Source organism: Tamandua tetradactyla, chromosome 1, assembly GCF_023851605.1.
Source record: "Tamandua tetradactyla isolate mTamTet1 chromosome 1, mTamTet1.pri, whole genome shotgun sequence".
NCBI lineage: Eukaryota > Metazoa > Chordata > Mammalia > Pilosa > Myrmecophagidae > Tamandua > Tamandua tetradactyla.
The window spans coordinates 145,471,232-145,498,719 of record NC_135327.1 but is presented as its reverse complement, the minus strand read 5'-3'; the positions used below and the strand labels follow the sequence as shown (position 1 = coordinate 145,498,719).

The window sequence follows — 27,488 nt, the reverse complement described above, 5'->3', positions numbered from 1 at the left end:
TGCCCATGCCTGGTGCAGTTGGAATCTAGAAGCCCTGCACCTGTATCCAAAGAGCAGTCAAGCCACAGAAACACAGCCACAGAAAAGGAAAGAAAAAAATCCTTTTCAGAGCAGGACCCCATTCCTCAGGTTTGCCAATCAACAGCTTAAGTTGGTACATTGCTCTGTGTATCTCCAGGTCCTATAGACCACCTCTTTTCCTTCAGGGCCCAGACCCCTTCAAATATTTTGTGTTGTCTGATTCAAAAAAGCTCTGTTTCTTTCTTTCTTTCTTTTTTTCCTTTTTCCGTCTGCCCTGTCCCCTCTGCATCGTAGCAAAACCCAGCAACCTCAGCTTTTACTCGAGGTTAAGCTGAGCTGGGGTCCTATTTTTAGTAGTCAGAATTTGTTAATTAATTCCACAATTGGAGCTTGGTTGTGCTCAGCCCCTGCTGCTAATAAAGTCTCTTTCCTTTCCCCTCTGGGAAGCAGCCTGTGGGGGAGGGGCATCAGCCGCCACGGCTTGGGGAACTCACAGTTCTGGGTGGGATCACAGCTGGTCCAGCTTGTCCAGATTGGGATACGCTGTGTGTCTGGTCACTGACATGGCCCCAGCAGTTGTTCTGTACTGTTCCTGGCTATTTACTAGCTGCTCTGGAAGACGAACTAAATCCCAGACCTCACTAAGCCACCATCTTGGCTATGTTATATCCTATCATCTTTTTTATAACTCCTCCTTCTCCTTTGATCCTTCTCCCAATCTTCAGGGGTATTGGGGCTATACCTATTCTAACTTCTTTATTTTGGAAAGGGGTGTTGATAATATGGGGTAGGGGGATATAATTAGTTGATGTTCTTGGAGAGGCTGGCCCCTCTGGATTTCAGGACTTTTCTGGCCTAAGAACCCATCTGGAGGTTGTAGGTTTCTGGAAAGTAATCTTAGTGCATGAAAATTCTGTAGAATCTTGGATAAAGCCCTACATGAACACTGTTTTTTGCATGTTGATCTTGTACCTTGCTGCTTGATGAATTCATTTATGGGCTACAGTAGCTTTGTAATGGATTTTTCAGAGTTTTCTATATAAAGAATCATGTCATCCACAAATAGGAAAGTTTTACTTCTTTTCAAATTTGGATGTATTTTATTTCTTTTTCTTGCCTAATTGCTCTGGCTAGAACTGCCAGTACAATATTGGATAACAGTGGTGATGGTGGGCATCCTTGTCTTATTCTTGATCTTAGACAGAAAGTTTTCAGTCCTTCACCCTTGAGTATGATGCCATCAGTGAGTATTTCATATATATCTTTCATCATGTTAGTAAGTTTCCTTCTATTCCTAGTTTTCTAAGTGTTTTTATCAAGAAGGAGTGCCAGATATTGTCAAATGCCTTTTCCGCATCAATTGAGATGATAATGTGATTGTTTTTCCTTTGTTCTTGTCCTTTCTGTAATGTATTGTATTAATTTATTTTCTTATGTGGAACTACCCATCCATAACTGGGATTATTAGTTTTCTAATGCTGCCAGAAAGCAATAACCAGAAATGGAATGGCTTGTAAAAAGGGAACTTAATAAGTTACAAGTTTACAGTTCTGAGGCCCTGATAATGTCCACACTAAGGCACCAACAAGAGGTTACCTTTACTTAAGAAAGACTGATGCCATCTGGAACATCTCTGTCATCTGGAAAGGCACATGGCTGGCTTCTGCTGGTCCCTTGCTGCTGGGCTATATTGCTCTCCGCCTCTGTTTCCTGTGATTTTCTCTCAAGTGTCTGTGGGCCTTCTCTTAGCTCCTCTGGGACATAGCTGTGGGTTCTGGCTTGCTTAGCACCTCACAGGAGGGCACATGGCTACAATACCATTTTATCTGCTGGGCTCCGCTCATATTTAGGCATCTGCTTTCTCTGTTGGCACTCCAAGCATCTGCATCGGCTCTGAGATTTCTCTAAAAGTTTCTCCTTTTAAAGGATATCAGTAATCTAATCAAGACCCACCCTGGATGGGCAAAGTCACATCTCCATCTAACCACAAGGCCACACCCATAACTGGATGTGCCACATCTTCATGGAGGTAATCTCATCAAAAGGGTTTCTATTCTAGAATATTGAATCAGTATTAAAGCACAGGATTTTCTAGGGTACACAACATTTTCCAACCTGGAAACTGCCTTTGCTATAACCCATATGTTTTGGTATATTGTATTTTCATTTCCATTCACCTCAAGATATTTCCTAATTTCTCTTGTGATTTCTTCTTTAATCCATTGGTTGTTTGAGAGTGCATTGTTTAACTCCCAGATATTTATAAATTTTCCAGTTCTTTCTCCTGTCATCTTGATTTCTAGCTTCATTTAATTGTAGTTAGAAAAAAATATATTTTCTAATTTATTGTGACTTGTTTTGTGACATATGATCTGTCCTAGAGAATGAGAAGATTGTTTATTCTGTTGCTGTTTTGTAAAATATTCCATATATGTCTATTAGGTTTAGTTGGTTTATAGTATGTTTCATTCAAATATTCTGTTTCTGTATTCATTTTCTATCTAGATATTCTACCCATTACTGAAAGTGACATATTGAATTCTTCTACTATTAAGATAGACCTGTATATATTTCCCTTCAAATCTGTCAATATTTGCTTCATAAATTTGGGGCTCTATCATTAGGTATGTATAATTGTCATGTTTTCTTGTTGAATTGACCCCTTTATCGCTATATAGCGACCTTTTTTGTCCCTTCTGACAGTTTTTTATTTTATGTCTCTTTTATCTGATGTTAGTATAGCTACCCAAGCTCTCACTTGGTTACTATTTGCATGGTGTATTTTTTCCATCTTTTCACTTTCAGCCTACTTGTGTAAATTTAAGATGAGTCTCTTATAAATAGTTGGGTCATGCTGTTTTTATCCATTTAGCCAATATCTGCCTTTTGCCTAGAAAGCTTAATCCATTTATATTTAAAGTAACTACTGATTATTAGGAGATAATACTTGCTGTGAAAACTAATAACACATGATTCCAACCCCCTAACCTCAGCAAATATGAAGTTGCTATCAGTTTGTCATTATATGCACTGGCCTTTCACTCTGTCAATCATAAAAGTTGTGGCTTACTTAAAAAAAGTAAAAGGAGGGTAAAGAAACAAAAATGAAGTGTCTAAAGGCAGAAGGTAGCCATAGTTGCTGTAGTTGGAGTTTGCATTGCAAATAGAGAATAGGTTGAATTTAGGTAATCCCAATCCATGAGAGTAAAAAGGCATCCACAGTAAGCTTTTATCCAGCAAGCTTCTCTGAGATCCTTCATGGGTTTTGAGATCTATAAAGTATGCACTAAAATTCCTACACTTGAAAAAGCAGTAAGGCAAATAATGTAATAAAAATTTGAAAAGTTACAGTGATAGTGTAGGCATACATAGTATAATTTAGTTACAATGTGTGGTACTGTTTCTATTACATAATCATAGTAACCAATTCTTTCCTTTATATTTATATATTCAGCTGGGTATCATTTGGAAACAAAACCATCTTGGTACATTGATAGTTGACAATAGGTCTTTGATAGTTTTTATTCTACTGTATAAATTATCCTTGAACTGAAAAAAGTGCATAATTCAGTGTCCAGTTATTAAATACTTTCATATTTGTGAAGAGCTTCTTCCAATTTTTGGATTACTTTTTGGAAAAATATTATTTGTTGTAAGAAGTACTGGCATCTGTGATTTAGTCTTTTACTCAAATTTGATGGAATTTCAGCCAAAGTGTCAAAAGAGATAGTGTGAAAGTGACCTTGAATGCCATTAGCCTTTTGAACTTTCATTTTACCTTCTTCCACGTATCACCTACTCTCCTTTACTTTGGTAAAGTATCCCCTTTTTGCATGTGGATGAAGTCTGAGAAGATGGCCAGGTGCCCCTGAGATAGCAGAATGGGTCCATGACTGGGTTCAGTTCCTGCCTGGGTTATTCAAGGAAAGGCTCACCCATGGTGCCATAGGCATCTGCAGTGAAGGCAGTGGCCTACTAGTCCAGCTCAAAGGCCTAGCTGAAGCAGTGGGAAGATTAGCTACCTTCTCAGACATCTCTTTGATGCCCATCACCTGCTTGTTCCCAAACTCTTGTTAGCGTGATTGAGCTGCAGTGTGCTGTCCTCCATCATCTTGGTGAAACACTTGAAGCCATAGATCTTAATCTCCACCTTTTGCAAGTCCATGGCCAAAGGGTGGGTGGTGGGGGTACTCCCATTCAGGAAGAAGTTGGCACCCACTGTCTCATCCTTCTCAGTCTTCTTGTTTTTCTATTTCCCCTTATTCTACTCAGTGCTGCTGGGGCACAGCAGGAAATGCTGTACCCTACTTGTGCTTGGAGATGAAGCCCTCTTTGAGGTGGTCTGTGGCCTGCTTCTTGGTCACTGGGGCACCAAAGTGCAGGGAACTTCTTGGCCAGGTATGTGTACATCCAGTCAAAGTGCTTGTAGTGACAGTGCATTTGCACTGATCTGGGTGTTGGCACCAGCTTGTAGGAGATGTAGTTCTTCATACCTTTGAACTTGGTTTGCTTGGTGGGGTTTCGATGGTGCACTGGAAGGGATAAGGGTTCTCCTATCACTTGGAGCTGTAGGGCCCCAGCCCCATGTACAGCTTGGACCTATTCTTCAGGAGGCTTGACCACTCACCAAGCTTGAACACCTCCCAGTCGACCAACTTGAAGAAGGTGGAAAGGTCATTGAGTTGCAGCTCATGGTAGCCAAGCTGTTGGCCTCCAGTGGGTGGTGCTGTGGGTGCTGAGGAGGCCACGGAAGCTCAGCTACAGGTCAGACATGTTGAAAGGTGGAAGTGGCCTCCTACGCAGCCCCTTGACGATGAGTCTTCAAGGTCAGGTACATGCCACTGCCGGGCATGCCCAGCTCGTCCACCACCGTGGAGCTGTCAACCCACTCATCGTCCCAGTCATCACTGCTCTGCTCACTGCTGCTGTAGAGCTCCTGAGGCAATGGCTGCAAAGCTACCCCTGCCCTGTCAGAAGCCTGCACCCAGAGGCTGGAAAACGCTAGGCAGTGGCACCTGCTGTGGCTACAGCAATAGCTGGAAGGCTTCCAGTAGCTACTTGGAGGCTGTTGGCATGATGGGCAGGGGCTTGAAGCTGCCAGGTAGCACACTGGCTAGCAGGCCAGAGTGCCAGGGCCACAGTGATACACAGCTCTCGGTGCAGATCACCTGCATGTACGAGGCTGGGAAAAGGCTGTGGTCACCATGGCTGTTGTCCCCCTCGAGCCAACCCTTGACATTCTGCTCCCTGCACAGGCTCAGTACCTCAAACTCCCACAGGGAGACCTCGCTTGGGTTCTTAGCCCTGAAGTTGTACACAGTCTGGGCATGGAGGGCCCTGGTTCCACTGCAGTGCTCCTGACACCCACTGCTCCAAGCTAAGGGGCACAGGAGTGCTGGGACCCTGGAAAGCAACGTGCAACATAGTGCCCCAGAGTACCATGCTGGGCTCTCGCTTTGGAAAGACAGCTTTACCAAATATAAAATTCTTGGTTGGCAGTTGTTTTCTTTCAGTACTTTACATATTTGAACACACTGCTTTCTTTCCTCCATGATTTCTGATGAGAAATTAGCACTTAATCTTATTGGGGCTCCCTTACACATAACACATTGCTTCTCCTACAGTTTTCAGAACTCTCACCTTTGCCTTGGCAATTAACAGTCTGACCACTATGTTTGAGCATGGTTCTCTCTGAATTTATCCTGTTTAGGATTTGTTGGAATTCTCAAATGTACATATCATGTCTTTTATTAAATTTGGGAAGATTTCTACCATTATTTCTTTGAATATTCCTTCTACTCCTTTCTCTCTTCTTCTGAGCTTTCCATAAATTGTATTGCTGTATGTGATGGTATTCCTAGGCCTCTTGGGCTCTATTCACTTTTTAAAAGTATTTGTTCTTTCCTGTTCCTCACTATAAATCATTTCAATTGTCTTGTCTTCAAGTTCACTGATTTTTCCCTTTGCCACTTCCAATCTAGAGAATCTTTCATTTGGTTATTGTGGCTTCTAATCCAAATTTCTATTTGGTTCCTTTATACAATTTATATTTCTTTATTAAGAGATGCTCATATTGTTTCATTCATGGTTTTCCTGATACCTTTAGTTCTTTCTCCATGTTTCCTTTATCTCCTTGAGCATCTTTAAGGTCAGTTTTTAAAGATGTTGTCTTGCATATCCAAAGTCTCTTTCTCATCCTTATGGTTTCTGGGTTTACATCTTGTTCTTTTGAATGGGCTATCATATCCTGTTGCTGCACACTATATCTTTTAATATCTTAAAGTGTTAACTTTGGGGTTTGGTCCCTCAGCTGTCTGTTCCTTAAGTTTGTGTTAACTAGTGAAATGACAGAGATTTCCTTGAGTTTCAGGTGCTAACAAAAACAAATAAACCAATGCAAAAAATGCCCTTCACTGTCTTTGCAAATTAGTTCTACTCTGGCTGGTGGTTTCCCTTGAAGTTCAGCACTCCTATAGAGAAGATCAGTCTGAGTTGAGTGTAAAGTGCAGTGTCTTCTCTGTCTTCCTGAGCCTGAGTCTTTTCCTGGGCTTTGCTTGTTCATGGTTTTAGGAATTTCCTTATTTACAAATTTCTTCCTTATGAAACAGGTTTCTCTCCTTCCTCAGTGCTCTATTTTATCACTCGAGCAAATCTTTGTCCCAAGCTGCTTTTACCTAATTGTTTCTTACACTGTTTTAGCTCTGTGCAAGCTGCTTCTGTCTGTAGGGCAAGTTCTAGGAGAGTGAATCAGAGAGGAGTTTCCAGATTCAGTCTTTCATGCTGCTACCAGACTGGCTCCAAGTACAGGCATTCCAGTATGCACATAGAGGTTATTTTTCTCCCTTTGGAACAGGGCCAGTGATCCACAGTGGGGTCACAGGGTGGATTTATACCATGCTGAGGAGAGAGGGAGGGAGGGACTGGTAAGGGAACCATGAGTTTTCCTGTTTTTTTTTTTTAAATGCAATTTTATTAAGATAAATTCACATACCATATAATCATCAAAAGTGTAAAATTAGTGACTCACTGTATCATTATATAGTGGTGCATTCATTACCACAATGAATTTTTTTAAACATTTTCATTACTCTAAACAAATAAAAATAAGAATAACAATAAAAATGAAAAAGAACACACAGAACATCCCACACCCCTAATCCCCCCCATTATTTATTTATTTTTGTTTTTTATTTTCTTACTCATCTGTCCATATATTGAATAAAAGGAGTGTCAGTCACAAGGCTTTCATGATCACATGGTCTGGCCACACTGTAAAAGCTATATAGGTACACGTGCATCTTCAAGAATCAAGGCTCCTGGGACACAGCTCAGCAGTTCCAGGTATTTCCTTCTAGCTATTTTAATCTACTAAAAACTAAAAAGGGATATTTATATAATACATAAAAATAACTTCCAGAATGACCTCTCCACTCTATTTGAAATCTCTCAGCCACTGAAACTTTATTTTGTTGCAATTCTCTTCCCCTTTTTGGTCAAGAAGGCTTTCTCAATCCCAGGATGCCAGAGTCAGGTTCATCCCTGGGAGTCATGTCCCACATTACCAGGGAAATTTACACCTCTGGGAGTCATGTCCCATGTCGGGGGTGGGGGCGGGAGGGTAGTGTGTTTACCTGTGGAGTTGACTTAGAGAAAGAGGCCACATCTGATCAACAAAAAAGATCCTCTGGGGGTGACTCTTAGGCATAATTATAACTAGGATAGTTTCTCCTTTGTAGGAATAAGTTTCATAATGGCAACCTCAAATATCGAGGGCTTGGCCTATTAAATTGGTACTCCCCAATGCTTGAGAGGATATCAGGAATTCCCCAGGTGAGGAATTTTATTGTTTCTACATTTTTCCCCAGTCTTTCAAAGGTATTTTGCAAATATTTTTATTTTCTGCCCAGATTACTCTGAGATGTATTGGGCATCACATTAAGCCATACAAACCAACAAGATCTCACTCCCTATTCAAGGTTCCACAAAATTATGGTGTTTGAAGAAGCTGACCAAAAGCTAAATTGGATAGTGTGCTACAGAAAATATAAATTTTGCACACAATGAACAACTCTTCCTTTTGTCTCATATAGAAGTTGAAGTTTAAAACACAGTCAGTGCAATCCTTTAACTGTTTTCCAGAATTTTGAGGAAGATGGCTCTGACAGACTTTGCTTGATGTTGAAAGATTCTGTAGGGGAACAGAACCCTGGAGTTTCCTTTGCTGCTATCTTGGTTGACTGATGAATGTAAGCACTCTTAAGAATGCATTTTTATTGGTATTTTATGTTTCTTTCCCTAGGCCTAGAACAGTATTTGACACCTGGTAGGTGCTCAGTATTTGGTAAAGGGGTGAATGGAGGATTACCCAGAACCAGGAAACAGAAGAAAATAGATCTGCAAAAGGAACAGGACACTGTTGACTACTAATGTTGTGAAGAAATATTGTTAGTTGGCACTGGAATCACCCTGATGTTTTATCTGGACACCATGCAAAACGTGTGGTACAAAAGTCATTGTATAATTTAATTGTTAAGTGAATTGAGGATGTCTTATTGTGAGCACAATTCAATTAATAATTAATCCTTTTTTTTGCTTTTATAAATACTGAATAATAGAAATCCCCACTCCCAGAACTTTGTTAAAGAGAGAAAATGAGAGTACTACATTCATCTGAAAAGCAGCTTGGTGGGAAAACCTGATTATTTTCACCTTTTCGTATGGCACCTGCTGTGGTGCCCCAGAAAAACTTGTTCTTAATCATAATCTATTCCTGTGGTTTGAATGCATTGTAAGCAGGACTTGTTGAAGATGTTATTTTTAGTTAAAGTGTTGCCCCACTAAATGAGAGTGGGCCTTAATTTGATTACTGAAAACTTTATGAGGGGAAAGCCACAAAGAGAAGAAGCTGGAAATCATCAGAACTAAGGAGAGAAAGGCACCATGTAACAGAAAAGGAATCCCAAGGATCACTGGCAGCCAGCTCAGAATGCAGCAGTCTTTGGGCAGAAAGCATCACTTTGCTGACAACTTGATTTTGGACTTCTGCTAGCCTTCAAACTGTGAACCAATAGATTTCCATCGTTTAAGCCAACCCATTATGTGGTATTTGTTTTAACAACTTGGAGCCTAAGACAGTCCTTAAACTAGGCTCCCAGGGTCTGTCAATTTATCCCTTATTGTGGAAAATGTGTTTTTAAAAATTCCTTTAAAATGCATGTTCCCTTTTCCCTTGATGAAAATACAGTGTAGCTGTAAACTGAAGTTACTGTAGCAACAGATTCTACTTAGGACCTTCTGGTATCCCTCCTGGCCTGGTAAATGACCACTTTCACACAGAATAGTAAGTCATACTTTAAGTAGAGAGAAGTAAAAACTGCTTATTTCATTAACTTGTAATAGGAGCACATCCTGGAAAGAGTGGACTAATAAAAAAAAGTATTTACTGGTTTTTGTATTGATAAGTCACAATTTACGTGAATGCAAATTATTTAAAGTGTCTGTAAAAGCTTACATTGATAACAGGTAACATGTAAAATGCATAAAGTACAGTAAAGAGGAGTGAGGCCCTAAATTGTGCAATTATATCATGCCGTCTGACTTTCTGATTGTTCAACCGAATTTCCTGAAGGTTGTTTTGGTTTTCAGTCTACTGAGTAAATGTGTGACTTTTAAAAGATTGTTTCTAGTGCTGGGGAAATTCTTATCTTTATTATTCTTAGCACACAGGAAGATGACAAATTGAACTTATTTCAGTTTATTGGATGTGTTAAGTGATGAGGTTTGCCCAAAGCTCAGGAAAACAATGAAAAAGATAAAATAATGAACAGTGCTAAGAGCAGCAAGAAAAAATATGGACCAAGCAAATTATTGAGAAGAAGATAATCCTCTTACAGAACTGGCTGGTTTATAGAGATTTTGTTTTTAGCATTTCCATTTACACTTTTAGCTAGTTACCTTTCCCACTTGGAATACATGAGTGTATTTGTATCACCCACTCTGTATGCTTGCAGGTTCTCCATGTCTGGCTTTCCTGCTCCCCCTAACTTTGAATTCTGGGCCCTTTCCAAGTTATTATTTAGATCCAGAACATCCCTTTTTAGATTTATAGGGCAGAAGAAGGAGGAAGTAATGGAGTGTTTGTGATGGGGGTTTGGTGGGGAGAATTTAGTGGAAAAAAAAGGAGAAGAGAAAGCAGGAAAGAAGAAAAATGCAGCAGATCCATGCAGTATGTGCTGTGGCCAGAAAGTTAACAAACATAGTTTTCTGTAGCCTTTTTTCTGAAGGAAATTTAAAAATCATACTCATACATGTATTTTTTGTAAGCTCAAACTACTCTGACACTACTTGATTGTATCGTTTCCTATACATCATATGAGAGAGAAAGTCCATCTCAATATTTATAGTCACACTTTGAATTCAGATCTTTAAAATTCTTCAGAAAAAGCTAATAGAATGAAAAAAGGAGAGATTTGGGGATGGCCATGATTCATTTCCCTGCCCTGTGATTCATTGCTCTAAGTCATAAATGTTGGGCAAGTGACTAAGATAAAATGACTTTGTTTTCTAGATACATGAGCTGATTCCTTTGTGTCTTCGTATTTTGACACTATGTGAGTCAAAGTTTTGAGGTGTTTTGACACCATAAAGCAACAGTGTGATAAGTAGAGAATCAAAGGATATTTTGAAAGCCAGCACAGTAAGGGTTTTGTACCTAAAGGCATCCATTTCCTGTATGACATCTGAAAGCAAGGTTAGGTAGCTACTAATGGGACAGGGCAGAAGAAAGCACAACTAATTTCTGTTTTTAAATCCAGAAAGATCCCAGTTTGCTCTCATATGACTGTTCTTTTAACTGGAGTCTTATTGTGAATTAAAAAATGACAGCAAAATAACATCCTTTGGCTCCCTATTTGTCCAAACTCCTTCCAAAGAAGTCCTGTCAGTGATAACTGGTAAAATTCATAAAAACAACAACAACAACAACACTATTTTACTAATGCTGTAAAAAACCTATACAAAATATGCAATTTAATTTTATACAGGAGTTAGCTATTTAAGTTATTTGAAGGTGATCAAAATTCCAACTATTATTTTCTACTTATTAGTTTCTATCTTATTTTATGGTAACAAATCAGAGTGGGGAAAAAACTAACTTCACTAGGTCAGCACATTCTGGAAGTTTTCCTTAGAAAGATGTCTTTCTTTGAGTTCCTAGTTCAATAGTAGAATCTGAGTATTCTTGTAAGTGGAGAATTAGGTATAATAAGTGAGATGAATGCACTTTCCTATTTGAAAGTTTGTTTTTAAGTCTAAGAATTTAAGTTCAAGGTTATTATACTCAATTCAATTACAGACTTGCCAAATAGTAGTTGGACTGTGACTCTTTGGTTTTATTTTCATCTAGGTTATTTTGTTTCAGCTATGCATATTATCATTACTCAGGACTATGCATATATTATCATTACTCAGGAGTTAACTTCACTAGAATCTACCCTGTCTACTGGTAGGGACTGTGAAGCGGCTAAAAGAAATGGAATCTTTGAAAAGCTCCGAGCTGGTAACACAATATCTGTGTTTCTCAGATTGGAATGGTGGTGACTATTTATAGGTTCCTGTCATGCTTGGTTTCATGTGTCAACTTGGCCAGGTGGTGGTACCTGTTTGTCTGGTAGGGCAAGTGCTGGCCTGTGTGTTGCAATGAGGCCATTTCATAGAATTAGATCATGATCATGTGGCTGCATCCACAGCTGATTCCATTTGTAATCAGCCAAGGGGAGTGTCTTCTTTAATGAGTGATGCTTAATCTTATCACTGGAAGCCTTTTAAGGAGGATTCAGAAGGGAAAGGCTTTCTTCCTGCTTTGGCTGGCAAGCCGTTTCCTTTGGAGTTCGTCTGGACCCTCCATCAGAATCATCAGCTTCACAGCCTGTCCTGCAGGTTTTGGATTCTGCATTCCCACGGTTACGTGAGACGCTTTTATAAGTTTTATATTTGCGAGTGTTTCCTGTTGATTCTGTTTCTCTAGAGAACCCTAACTAATCCAGTGCCAAAAAAAATTGGCATTAAGTCCCCGTGTGTGATAAGTGTATTTTAATATTGTTTAATTTTAATTTTAATATTGTTTAATTTGACAAGGGAGGAGAGGGAGCTTATTGCTTACCAAAATGCAGGAATATAGTTGAAAAATTATAAAGTTATGTTCGTGTTTTTGTTTTTTTAATTCTAGACTGTGCTGAAAAAAAAATAACTGCTGGGGTAAATTTGATAAATTAAAAATATTGTTAAAATCAGGTGAAATATGCATGTGAGGTTCCTGTTGATGTGACATAACTATAAAATATTAAAGACCAATAGAATTATAAACTAAACAATGTCATGAGCTATGAAAGAGGAAATTATTATAGTAAGTAAACTAAAATACCTGAGAAGCAATGACTTAGAGATGTTACAAGTTGGAAGAAACTTTAGAGATCAGGGTGGTTAAATCCCTTTATAAATTTTAGAAACCAGGAAATTGAGGTGTTAAGTGGGTGGTTATTTGACTTACTCAAGGTCACATGACTCCTTATGGCAGAGCCTGTCTTGAATTTGACCCTTCATTTCCAGTACAGAGCACCTTTATTATACGATGCTGTGCCAGCACCAAATGTCATTATTGACTTAGTAAAAGTTATGTTTAAACATGGTTCTTATTTATTAATTAATAATGAATTTGCACAGAACTGCACAGATAGTGATCAGAACTACCTGATTAGATGTTTGAGAATGTGGTGTTGAGTGACTGACGGCCTTAGATAAATATCAATCTCCAGCCTTTTGGGAGTTGTACCTCCCAACAATTTTTTTCTTGGATATTTTTCTTATAAATTTCATATGACACATGTTAAAGAGAGAATTAAAATTAATTTTTAGTTTCTTTATTTTTTAAAGAGGTTGGCAACATCTGTCAAGGCAATTGCTGCTGGGAAAACAGTGATGTCAGATTATCAAGGTACCTGCAGGAACTGGCCTCTCATTCTGCTCTGACAAACATTACCTATGAGATTGCTAATTTCCAATAAATACAATAGGTGTGTATTAGTTAGGATTCTCTAGAGAAACAGAACCAACAGCAGATATCTGTAAATATGAGATTTATAAAAGTGTCTCACACAACTATGGGGATATAAGAGCCCAAAATTTGTAGGGCAGGCCATGACCTGGCAGTGCCAATGAAGGTCCTCAACAGACTCTCAGGAGAAGCTGGTTTTCTGAAGCAGAGAGAGGGATGGTCTCTTCTGAATCCTCCTTAAAAGCCTTCCAGTGATTAGATTGCAGAAGATACTCCCCTTAGCTGACTGCAGATGTATCAGCTGTGGATACAGCAAACGAGCTCGTGATTTAAGTACATGAAATGTCCTCACAGCAACAGATAGGCCAGTGCTTGCTTGGCCAGCCAAAGTAGGCACTATTACCCGGCCAAGTTGACACATGAACCTGGCCATCACAGTCCACCCCTTGTCAACTTCACAGCTATACACATCAGCTTAAACCATGCTTAATCTCTAAATAGGAAACAATAACAAACACATTTTTCCTTGCTTAACAATACTCGACTGTCCAGGGTACAATTGGAAACACATTAAATCTCTCCAGAATAGGGTGCAGTCCTTGGATAATATTCACTCTTAAACTTGTTATCCTACAACTTAAATACCATAATATGAACAAAACAGCTATGTCATATGATAAACAGGATAAAATAGAGAGGAAAACAAAGATTTTGCTTAAGGTGTAAATACATAGATACTAATTACAAAGCAAGGAAGAAATATCCATACCATTACAGTCCTCATTTTTGTAACTGATCACATGGTCATAGTTCATATTTATCCTTCTTCCACTACCTATTCCATGTTCCTTTTATCCTCAGCAAGCACCTCAGCTGGCCATGGTTCTTAGCCTGGTGGGATGACCCAAGCTTTCATGACATCTCTGTATGACTTAATAGCTGAGACTTTTCTTATTTCATCATCTTCATTGTCCATGCTTTCATCTGTGGCTTCATAGCCCTCATCATTGCTACCACCTGCTTCTACCATACTGGCCATATGATCAATGAGTTGCTCCAGAGGAGTGCTTAACTCCCTTTCTTCATTCTCCTTCAAACCATAGTCCAGTGTTTATAAATAATAATTCCCCAAAATTCAATAACCATCTTTGAATGGGAGGTCATGACTGGGAGGAGCACAAGGGATGCTTTTTCTATCATGTTCTTATCTTGATCTCCATTTCTGTACATTGTTAATATCCCAATTTACCTTCATTGTGTAATTACAGCCCTATTTTCCCCAATAGTCAGGGTCAATCACTCCAGCCAGTACTGTAATCTCCTTCTTGGTTTTTGATCCAGAGGCATAAGTAGCCCAAAGTGACCAGGTGGCAGTCTTAGATTCCAGTTCAATGAAATCGTTGTTTTTTCCTGGTGGAAGCACTCCCCCTTCTGGAACCAAAACCTATAGACCAGCAGAGCTCAAGGTTGCAGGGACAGGAAGCAAAAATTTTCCTAGTGGGTCAGTATGGGTAATAGTGAATGGTGCCACTCCCCTTTCCACCCCTGGATTCCTGGACCTGTGAATCCTGCCTATGGGAAAAATAGCACCATAGATTGGATGCTGATTCAGAGCATCCACAGCCTCCTGGAGAAAATCGCCCCAGCCCTGCAAGCTATTGCCACTTAGTTGGCATTATAATTGAGTTTTCAAAAGCCCATTACACCATTCTATCAACCCAGCTGCCTCCGGATGATGGGGAACATTGTGACCAGAGAATTCCATGAGTATGTGCCCATTCACACACTACATTTGCTGTGAAGTGGACTCCTTGATCAGAAGCAATGCTGTGTGGAATATTGTGGTGGTGGATAAGGCATTCCGTAAGTCCACAGCTGGTAGTTTTGGCAGAAGCATTGCATGCAGGGAAAGCAAACCCATATGCACAGTATGTGTCTATTCCAGTTAGAACAAATTGCTGCCCCTTCCATGATGGAAGTAGTCCAGTGTAATTAACCTGTCACTATGTAGCCAGCTGATTAGGGAATGGTGCCATATTGGGGGGTGAATATGGTCCATGGCTACTGGCATATTGGGCACTCAGCAGTGGCCGTAGCCATGTCAGCCTTGGTGAGTAGAAGTCCATCTTGCTGAGTCCATGCACAACCTACATCCCTACCACCATGCCCACTTTGTTCATGAGCCCATTGGGCAATGACAGGAGTTGCTAGGGAAAGAGGTTGACTGGTATCCACAGAACAGGTCATCTTATCCACTTGATTATGCCCTTTCTAACCCCTTGAGCTATAATACTGAATGCAGAATCTCTGCTTAGTAGGCACATATCAATAAATTCAACCTGATCCAGCTTTATATTTCTCCCGCCATTATCCCACACCTAAAAATCCATTCCCACACATATTCCCCTGATTTCCGTCTATATAAATTGGAAAACTCATATATTTCTTTTGGAGTATAGTGGACCTCCTCATGTGTGACACTTTGTAACTCACCTTTTGGGGCCTATTGGGACTTTAGTCTAGTTGTAAGTCTGGAAGAAAAGAGGGGTGGTAGTGGTGGGTCATGAAAAGAATTAGAAGTGTCTTCCAAGCCAATTACCTCAGGGTGTTTGTTTGCAATTTTATCTGGTGAAAAAGGATTGATCATTCCAGGCAGAGGAGCAAGGACTGTTTCCCCATGGTAGGTAGTTATGTGCCTTGCAGGCCCTGAAAGGATAATCTCTCCAAGTGGAGGTTGGATGGCTGTTCTAGTTTGCTAGCTTCCTAAATGCAATATGCCAGAAATTGAATAACCTTTAAAAAGGGGAATTTAATAAGTTGCTAATTTACAGTTCTAAAGCCATGGAAATGTCCAAAAGCAAGTCTATAGAGATGTCCAAACTAAGGCATCCAGGGAAAGATACCTTGGTTCAAGAAGGCCAATGAAGTTCAGGGTTTCTCTCTCAACTGGAAGGGCACATGGTGAACAGGGCAATGTCTATGAGCTTCCTCTCCATGCCTTTTGCTTCATGAAGCTCCCCAGTGGCTTTCTCCTTCTTCATCTCCAAAGGTCACTGGCTGGTGGGTTATGCGGTTCTCTCATCATTCTGTCATGGTTCGGTGGCTCTTTCCTCATTCTCAAAAAGAAACCTTCTCCAAAATGTCTCCTCTTTTATAGGATTCTAGTAAACTAATCAAGATCCAAATAGAATGGGTGGAGACACGCCTCCATCTAATCAAATTTAATACCCACAATTGAACAAGTCACATCTCTGTGGAGATAATCTAATCAAGTTTCCAGCCTATAGTACTGAATAGGGATTAGAAGAAACTGTTGCTCCCACAAGATTGATTAGGATAAAACATGGCTTTTCTAGGGTACATAAATCCTTTCAAACTGGCACAATGGCCAACTCTTCAGGACTGACTGGAGGTTGGGAAGCCATTTCCTCATGGCAGGTGGAGATCCGGAAGTTCTTTCCTCTGGGCATGCTGGAGATGGGCGGCTATGTCCTCAGGGCAGACCATTACAGATTTTTCTAAAAAGACTCAACACAATCTAGGGTTTCAGTGTCTCCACAGCCATCATTATCAATCCATATGTTACCATCCCATTTTTCAGGATCCCACTCCTTTCCAATTAATAACCCCACTTTAACAGCAGACACCCTGCAAGGTTGAGATTTCAGTTTAGTTGTAAAGCTCCTGCTCTAACAATGAGACTCTGGGTCTGACTTTCAGAGATCTCAAATCTTAGCTAAGGAAATAAGATTTTCTTTCAGGGCACTCATAGAAATGTTTACATCTTTCGTATGTTGCTTAAACTGCGAATTTGAAGCCTTCAGTTCATTCCTTTCCCTCATCACTATATCCAGTGTATCTAACAACATCCAGCCAACATCATTATACCTCTTAATTCCACAAAACTCTGTAAAGGTGTCAAAAACACTCTCACCCAGAGCCTTGCCTCATATAAGTGTACGATTTACAGAATCTAATGGTGATATTTTGAGTTTCTCTTTTGTCTACTCACCCTTGGGCTGTCAGTGCCATCCTGATTATGGGAAATAGAGTCTTTAGTGTCTCTGTGTCTAATCAGGTAAAAACCCATTTTTAGGACTCCATTTCTCAAGAACTACTCCTGGTACCAAGCGATATTAGTTAGGGTTCTCTAGAGAAACAGAAACAACAGCAGATGTCTGTAAAGATGAGATTTATTATAAAAACGTCTCAGGCAACTATGAAGATGTAAGGGTCCAAAATTTGTAGGGCAGGCCATGAGCTGGCAGCTTCAATGAAAGTCCTCAATGAACTCTCAAGAGAGGCTGTCTGTGTGAAACAGAAAGGGGGATTGTCTCTTCTGAATTCTCCTTGAAAGGCTTCTGGTGACTAGATTAAGCATCGCTCATTGCAGAAAACACTCCCCTTAGCTGACTGCAAATGTAATTAGCTGTGGATATAGCCAATGTGCTCATGATTCAAGTCCATGAAATGTCCTCACAGCTATAGATAGGCTGGCGCTTGCTTGACCAGACAACTGGGCACTATCACCTGACCAAGTTGACACATGAACCTAACCATCACAAAGGGTATTGACAACTGCTCTACCTCTAAGCAAGACTCTGAATATAAATGAAAAAATACATGTGAAGTGCTCCAAGGGATTCATACATCCTTAATAGAATTATATTAGAAGATTTAGGCTTTTGACTGCAACTTATTTAACTTAGAGTGCTAATGACTTCAAGTATTTTTATATTATAGATAGGAGTCAGTGATTCTCAGGAATTTCCTTTTAAAGCATTTAATCTTAAAACTGTTTTCTTTATTGAATCTTACAGTTAAAGGGCTCTGATGAGTCACTAAGTGAGTACCTCTCCCATTTCAGGCACCCTCCATCACAGATCCCTGAGAGATGCTGATAAGGAACTCATTTCTGTACAATGTAGTTTATACCCTGACAGAGCTGCTTCAAACATAGAAAAATGTTCATTTCATTGAACATGAATTTATCTCATATGATTTTTAGCTACTGTCCAAGTGTGATGGATTGAATTAAGTCCCCTACAAAATATCACAACCCATAGTCTTGTGGGCATCAACCCATTTGCAAATAGGAACCCTGGCAGATACTATTACTTAAGGTGTGCCCAAACTGAATGAGGCTAGGCCTCGATCCAATATGGCTGAATTCCATTAAAACAAAGGAAATTGGACACTGAAGAGAAGCCAAGAGGGGGCAGCCCAAATCTGAAAGATAATGGAACACAGAAAAGAAAGGAGAAGATATTGCCATGTGCCCTGCCATGTGAAAGAAAAGCCAACAAACCTAAAGATTACCAGTCACTCAGAAGATACCAACCCTAGGAGGAAACAAGCCTCTGAAACCATAAGCCATTAAATTCCTGTTGTTAAATCAACCCATTGTAGGGTATTTGTTTTAGCAGCTAGGAAACTGTTATAGTTTTTGATAACAGAAAGTGGGGTGCTATTATTACAAATACCTAAAAATGTGGAAATGGCTTTGGAATTGGGCAATAGACAGAGGGTGGAAGAATTGTACAGAACTTGATAGAAAAAGCCTAAATTGCTTTAAAGAGAGTCTTAGCAGAAATATGGGCATTAAAGTTACTTCCAAATAGCGCCTTAGAAGAGAATGATAAATGTGTAATTGGAAATTGGAAGAAAGACAATTCTTGTTATAAAGTTGCAGAGAACATGGTAAAATTGTGTTCTTATGTTGGCTAGAAGGCAGAACTTGAAAGCAATAAACTAGCGTATTGAACTGAGGAGATTTATCAGCCAAATGCGAAAGATACAGGCTGGTTTCTCCTTGCAGCTTATAGTATAATGGTAGAGGAAAGGGATAAGCTAAGAATTAAACTCTTAAATACAAAGAAGCCAGAAATTGGCAGTTTGGAAAATTCTGAGCCTTTCTAGATAATTTGTTCTTAGACTAATGCCAAGTGGTTCTTTCAGAGACCTCCCTGAGCTTTAAGGAAATGAGCCTCACAATATAGGGCTCCATGTCAGGATTTAACAGGCAAGGCTTTGCTAAAGAGGGTATAGCTGAACATGTATCCAGTCAGTCATTTCAGTGGAAGTCATAAATGGAAAGGATCTGTGGAAGGTTCTATGGCCTGATGGCTTGGACCCACTCGAACTACACACAAAGCTGACAATTTTTTTTCAATTTGCCTGAACACCGCCAGCCTGGACTGAAAAGGATAGAGAAGGGATGCATTGAAGGAAGAATAACTGCAAGGGTAGAACTGTAGAAGCAGAGGTCTGGACCAAAAAGATCTCCTCTGTGCTTGTAGGGGCAGGCTACCTTCTTCCACGCTTGGAGGGGCAAGCATTGTACCTTCTACAGGAAGAGTGCTGTCACCACAATGCATAGGGTGGGGCTTATGCTCTCCCATTACTGTGAACCAGTAAATTCCTGTTAAGCCAACCCATTGCATAGTATTTGTTTTTGCTATTCAGAAACATATCTAGTTTTCCATTTTGGGATGTACAGAATTCATCTGTATCCTCTTCCATATATCAATTCTTAAAATATTTGAATCCAACTGTCATGTTTCATCAAATTTTCAATATTAGGAGAGAAAGAAGCTATTGTTATTGAGTGGCTACTATGCAATATTAGATACTTTTGTCTAGGTGTTTTTACTGAAAACTCAAGTTAATTGTATGCCATTCCTGCATTGAAAAGAATAGCAAAGTGGTTAAAAGAATGGACTCTGGACATAGAACGAATATAAGTCCTGGTTTATGATTTTCTGACCATGTGGCTTTTGCAAAAGTAACTTAAACCTGCTAAGCTTTGTCTTCCTCATCTTTGAATTATAATAGTTATAGTTATGTAAATTATATTATGGTTTTTATAAAGTTTCAATGTATGTAAAAATACAGTGCACAGTAAGTGTTCAGTAAATGTTAGCCACTATTTTTTCAGCCTAAACACAAGATTTCAAGTTTATCTCAAATAACTTGTACTTTCTTTGTTTTGTGACTGCTTTCTATACCAAGAGATATATTTTTAACTGTCATTAGCTTAACAGCTCTCTTCTTCCAAAATTTTGTCATTCAGAATATTCTTAAACAGGTATTCTATGGTTTCATGTTTTTGACAAAAACGTTTTGAACAGGACATGTTGAACTCATAAATTCTTGGACTTCCTTTCGATGTTGAAGCTGAGCCTTTGACCAACACTTTTGAGTTGCACTTGGTTGCCTAAATATGAAACAAACCACCTAGCCATCCCCCTCTCACCCAGACTACATTTCTCCTTTATTTTTTTGGCATGAGCAGACTCCAGGAATCAAACCCGGGTCTCCAGCATGGCAGGCAAGAATTCTGCCTCTGAGCCACCATTGCACCATCCTACATTTCTCCATTTTAATGACAGGAGGTGCCAAACCCAAGTGTTCATACGTTCCCCTGATAGCCAAGTAACCAAATCTAAGAAAAGAAATGAGACTAGGTTGACATGACTTGTTCTTAGTGAATTCACACTGGTTGCCAGTACCCAATATTTCCTTAATATGTCTTGCTCACAAATCATCCACTCTAAAATTATGTTTGGAATTGGCATGCAGGTCACCAATTTGTATGTGATCAGTTTCCTCCTTTTTGGAAGTAGAAACATTTTCCAGCCAATAGCCACCGATTCCATTCTCCTTGATTCTCAGCAGCAGTTCTTCAATCTCATTCTCAAACTCTTTCAATACTTAGGGATAGAACTTTCCTTAACTGAATTTTTGAACTTATTTAGAATGGGTGAAGACCCCATACTATCTCTTCCTATTATAGATTTTAATTTTTGCTTAATAATGGTTTCTTTGCAGTTGATGTTCATTGTTTATGACATAGAATATGGTAGTAAAGCAGAAAATTGAATAGTTCTCTGCTTACATTATCATTTGTTAAGATTATGTAGTCTGAGATTTAGCGTAGTTATATTTTCCCTGATCTTTTCTTGGCTACAGAGCTTAAAATGAAAAACAGCCATCTTGTTATCTTCACTGTTTATCGTATGCCTCAATTCATTTTGAACCTTTACTCTCTCCTATTACTCTAAGCAGATTTTTCCTTTCTTTTATGTCATTCATTACTCTATCTGCCTCTATCCATTATTCTGAGCTCATTGGAAAACCTTCTGAGCCACTGGGATGTGAATTGAAATCTCTTCCTTTCTGAGAGCTGTCTATCAAATGCCACATTTCTCTTTATGCCGTTTATTTTTTCCAGTTCAAGCCTAGAACCTTACACTTATCCCTATTACATTCTCTTTCCAGGCAGCATATCTTTCTCCTTAAAAGAATGTTTTTAAATTATGCTGAAATAATTCCGTTTTTTAGAGTGCACCTTCCTCTTGTAAACACATTCCATATTTGTTACTATCATTTTCTCTAATTTTTATGAAATCTCCTTTCTGAAGTTATGACCATATCCCTTCTTCAGTATTATAAAACATCAAGGTCTCTTTATCCCAAGGTTTCTTCCTTCCTATATTACTACTTCATTGTTTTTGTTGGTCCTACTGGAATCCAGGACAGCAGTTTCCCCAATTTTTTCCTTTACCTTCTGAAGGAAAATTGTTGGGAACACAAGCCAAAAACAAATCACCCATTCTGCTGTTAGCTGCGTAAGACCACTGGCAGATTCCAGATGGCCCTTTCTGAAGTAGTTTTCTCATGTGTGTAAGAAGACAACAAGGTGAGTGGCAAGAACACAAACTTTAGAATGATAAGACCCATGCTGAAGTATTGAAGCTAATATTTATGAGTTGTATGATTTAGGACATGTCAGCTAATCATTCTTAACTTCCATAAAATGGTGATAACACATTTTTTATCTGATATCCACTTTCACTGGGAGGGTGCAGTAAAAGAAAATATGTGAATGCTTTAATTAATTTCCTTCATCTGACTGGGTGTCTATATTATATTCTCTTAAAGATGCCACTATCATTTTTTTCTGAATTTCTCTTCTCCCACCCTCAGCTTATGAATTTCCATAAGAATGTATATGTTCTTGGTATGCAGTTTTCATATTCTTTTTTTTTTTTAATTTTTTTTATTAATCAAAAAAAAGAAAAGAAATTAACACAACATTTAGAAATCATTCCATTCTACACATGCACTCAGTAATTCTTAGTATCATCACATAGATGTATGATCATCATTTCTTAGTACATTTGCATCGATTTAGGAAAAGAACTAGCAAAACAGCAGAAAAAGATATAGAATGTTAATATAGAGAAGAGAATTAAAATAATAATACTAATAATATATATATATATAAAAAGGAAAAAGAAAAAAAACAAAAACAAAAGATACAAACACACAAACAAACAAACAAAAAACCATATTTCAGGTGCAGCTTCATTCAGTGTTGCAACCTAGTTACATTACACTTAGGTATTATTGTGCTGTCCATTTTTGAGTTTTTGTATCTAGTCCTGTTGCACAGTCTGTATCCCTTCAGCTCCAATTACCCATTATCTTACCCTGTTTCTAACTCCTGCTGGTCTCTGTTACCAATGATATATTCCAAGCTGATTCTCGAATGTCGGTTCACATCAGTGGGACCTTACAGTATTTGTCCTTTAGTTTTTGGCTAGACTCACTCAGCATAATGTTCTCTAGGTCCATCCATGTTATTACATGCTTCATAAGTTTAGTCTGTCTTAAAGCTGCATAATATTCCATCGTAGGTATACGCCACAGTTTGTTTAGCCACTCGTCTGTTGATGAACATTTTGGCTGTTTCCATCTCTTTGCAATTGTAGATAATGCTGCTATAAACACTGGTGTGCAAATGTCCGTCTGTGTCTTTGCCCTTAAGTCCTTTGAGTAGATACCTAGCAGTGGTATTGCTGGGTCGTAATCCATTCTGCCATTCTATGTCTTTTGATTGGGAAATTCAGTCCATTAACTTTTAGTATTATTACTGTTTGGATAATATTTTCCTCTACCATTTTGGCTTTTGTATTATGTATATCATATCTGATTTTCCTTCTTTCTACACTTTACTCCATACCTCTCTCTTCTGTCTTTTCGTATCTGACTCTAGTGCTCCCTTTAGTATTTCTTGCAGAGCTGGTCTCTTGGTCACAAATTCTCTCAGTGACTTTTTGTCTATAAATGTTTTAATTTCTCCTTCATTTTTGAAGGACAATTTTGCTGGATATAGGAGTCTTGGTTGGCAGTTTTTCTCTTTTAGTATTTTAAATATATCATCCCACTGTCTTCTAGCTTCCATGGTTTCTGCTGAGAAATCTACACATAGTCTTATTGGGTTTCCCTTGTATGTGACAGATTGTTTTTCTCTTGCTGCTTTCAAGATCCTCTCTTTCTCTTTGACCTCTGACATTCTAACTAGTAAGTATCTTGGAGAACGCCTACTTGGGTCTAATCTCTTTGGGGTGCGCTGCACTTCTTGGATCTGTAATTTTAGGTCTTTCATAAGAGTTGGGAAATTTTCAGTGATAATTTCTTCCATTAGTTTTTCTCCTCCTTTTCCCTTCTCTTCTCCTTCTGGGACACCCACAACACGTATATTTGTGTGCTTCATATTGTCATTCAGTTCCCTGATTCCCTGCTCAAGTTTTTCCATTCTTTTCCCTATAGTTTCTGTTTCTTTTTGGAATTCAGATGTTCCATCCTCTAGTTCACTAATTGTAGCTTCTGTCTCTTTAGATCTACCATTGTAGGTATCCATTGTTTTTTCCATTTTTTCTTCTTTGTTCTTCACTCCCATAAGTTCTGTGATTTGTTTTTTCAGATTTTCTATTTCTTCTTTTTGTTCAGCCCATGTCTTCTTCATGTCCTCCCTCAATTTATTGATTTGGTTTTTGAAGAGTTTTTCCATTTCTGTTCGTATATTCAGCATTAGTTGTTTCAGCTCCTGTATCTCATTTGAACTATTGGTTTGTTCCTTTGACTGGGCCATATCTTCAATTTTCTGAGCGTCATCCATTATTTTCTGCTGGTGTCTGGGCATTTGATCAGATTTCCCTGGGTGTGGGACCCAGCTGGTTGAAAGCTTTTTCTGTGAAATCTCTGGGCTCTGTTTTTCTTTTCCTGCCCAGTAGGTGGCGCTCGTGGCGCTCGTCTGTCTGCACGGCAGTCGGCCCGGGAAACCGCGCGTGGAGGCGGGGGTCGCTGGCCGCTGCGGAGAGTGCCGGTCCTAATTGCCCAGCTGGCCCGAAACGCCAAGCGTGACGGGAGGGCCCCGATATCCAACGTTCCCAGTCAGACCGGGGAGCCACGTGCGTGGAGGGGACCCCAGTCGCCAGCCCCCCCCGCCGGGAAAACGCGCGCCCCTCGGGTATCTCACCGCAGCGGGTTCTCCCTGCCCGTTCAGCCGTTCCAGAATGGGGTACGCTGTCTTTTTGGTCTCTGTCGTGACTCCGGGAGCTGTTTCGTATTGTTTCTGTTTCTTTAGTTGCTTTTCTGGAGGAGGAACTAAGACCCGCGCGTCTTACTAAGCCGCCATCTTCTCCGGAAGCCAGTTTTCATATTCTTTTGTATTAGTTTCCCAGCTACTTAAACAAAGGCTATACAGTGGGTTGGCTTAACAACAGGATTTTATTGGGTCATGGTTTCAGAGTCTAGAAATCTTGCTTCCTCCTAGAGTCAGTATCTTCTGGCTGTCCAGAAATCTTTGGGATTTCATGGCTTTTCCATCACAAGGCAATGCACATGGCAGCATCTTCATCTTTTTCTAATGGATTCTGTTGATTTCTAGTTTCAGGCTGCCCCCTGTAGCTTCTCTTCATTGTGCAATTTCCTTGACTTCTAAGAACTTCAGCAATATTGAATTAAGTCCACTCTTTTCAGTTTGGGCATGCCTTAACTAAAAACATTTTCAAAGGTCCTATTTGCAAATGGTTTCACACCCATAGACCAGGGATTGGGATCTGAACCTACAGAAGATATGAGTCATTCCTCAACAATTCACCCTCTAGACCCCTAAAAGACAGATTCTTCTTATGTACAAAATACATTAATTCCATCTTATACAAAAAACCTTAAGCCATTTTAGAGCAATGCAAAGCATAAAGTCTCATCAAAATCAGTTATGGTTTGGTCCCTCCTGGGGCAAAATTTCCTTCCTTGGGGGCAAAATTTCCCTCCTTCTGTGGACTTGTAAAACCTAGAAAACATGTTATCTGCTTCCAGACTTGCACCTCATCAGTTATTCTTGGTGATTTGGAGGCAGTATTTCCCATCCCTTTATCTAAAAATCTTAAATGTAAATCTTAAATGGATATATAGCTGTGCCCATTGACATATACATGTTTAAGTTCTAGAGTTTCTTTCTAACCTAAACCTATGACATCTTCTACTGAGAGTTATCAGGTTTCTCCAGTCTCGCATTGTGTCTGGTTTTAAGTTTATGTCTGAAATTTTTTTCTGCTATTTTATTTCCTCCTCATGCCTGTAAGTCTTCCCCATCCCCCCAGTGGATTTGGACACACCTTCTTCAAATTCTTTCCTAGTTGATTTTCCAGTTCCTTCTTCACACAATTTTGTTGTCAGGCATTACTTGGAGTTAAAATATTGTTCTATGATTTTTAAGAAAGCTTTTTTTTTCTCAGCTTAGGAAAAAAGAACATTTAAGGAGGATGTAATGGTTTTTATTATTTTTTACCCTCTCAAAATATCTGAGAGATTGTCATGTGGAAAAGAGATTAAACTTATTCTACATAGAGCTATGGGTAGGAAATTATAGAGGCAGATGTGATCTTAATATAATATAAACTTTTAGTAATGATCATAGCTGTCAAAAAAAACCAGAATGGCATGCCTTGTGAGGTTATCAGTTCTATTTCTGGAAATATTCAAGAAGAGTGTCTTAGGTCAGATTCCCTAGAAGTAATGTCTGAAATGGGGATTGTTATGTAAGTGATTCATTGAGGGAAATCTCTCAGGAAAAACAGATAGAGAAGTGATGGAAGCAGAATAAGGTATGGGAAAAAGCTTCAGTTTATAAAGGACTTCAGTAACAGGATTAAGACTCATCCTGAATGAGGTGGATCATGGCTTAACTGAAGCAGCTTCATCAAAGATCCTACCTGGAGTGGGTTCACACCCATAGGAATGGATTCGATTTAAGAACATTTTATTCTGGGATATATACAGCTTCATTCCACCACAGAAACTAGGGCTTAAAGTCATATAGAAAAGACATACATTAATGTCTTCTGACTCTCAGTTCAATTATTTTCTCCCATTAAATCATAGACAAATAATTCAAACTGTGAAAAGTTAAAGGTAATTGGCCAGAACCATATATGATCAGTTAAATGTAGAATTAACTGACAACGTGTGGTGTCTTGAATTTCAGAGCTCATTTTTGTATGGATCCTGAGGCTCATTTGTGTAGTATAATTACCATATTGTGGTTCTCATGAAATCCTCTTATTTTAGAGGAAAAAAATACTGCTTTCCTTTATACCCTTCACTATGAGCTAGATATACGGATGACAAGTCAATAGGTCCTGGTCTTGGTGAGGAAGTGCTTCATGTATCTCATATTCCTGCACATTTTGTGAATGGAGGCACTGACTGTGGTGATTTAGAGATATATGTACCCCAGAAAAACATGTCCTTAAACTTAACCTGTTCCTATGGGTGTGCACCTATTGTAAGTAGGACTTTTTAAAAAAGGTTTCTTCAGTTAAGGTGTTAGTCTTAATCCTATTACTGGTTCCTTTACAAAAAGAATGAGACTCAGACAGCTAAAAAAAAAAAAGCCAATGGAAGCAAGAAGCTGAAATTCAGTGGAACCCAGAAGAAAAGAGAGAGGCTGAGAGAGACAGCCATATGCATTGCCATGTGACAGGGGAACCAGGAACCAAGAATTACTGACTGCCAGCCTCAGAATGCCAATTTTCAGGAAGAAAGTATGACACCTTGATTTGAACTTTCTCTTAGCTTTGAAACTGAATAAATTTCCATTATTTAAACCAACCCAATCCAGGGTATTTGCTTGAGCAGCCCAGGAAACTAAAGCACTATCTTTGTTCTGGATTATCTTTTCAAGATGTTTTTTTGTATTGCTGACATCTTGGAAGACAGAGATGGAGATAGTATCTCCTTGTAGAGCAAAGGTCAGATTTCCTTACTGTTTTATATAGTAAAGATAATGTTTCCCTTGGAGGCAAAGACTGGGCAGGTTTAATTGGAGCCCATTATAAAAAATTAGGGTTCCATATACTTGGGGTTTCTCAGTTATAATGCAAATCTTCTGCATTTGTGGCATCTACTTGGATTGTTCTGTGGGATTTGGGGAGCAAGGGAATCAATATGAACATGAAGCTGTGCTCTGAGTGATGAACTCCTTTGTCTCTGACCCAGGAGCCTTTTATTTTATACCCAGCATCCATGAAATGGTAATCTGTTATTTTGTTTGCTTTCAAGT

General features: G+C 39.1%; 1 pseudogene; it reads right to left on the bottom strand.

Annotated features, from left to right (window-relative positions):
- Positions 1-3,602: 3,602 nt before the first annotated feature.
- Positions 3,603-27,488, bottom strand: part of LOC143679248 (sorting nexin-18 pseudogene) — a 104,840-nt pseudogene continuing 80,954 nt past the window's right edge.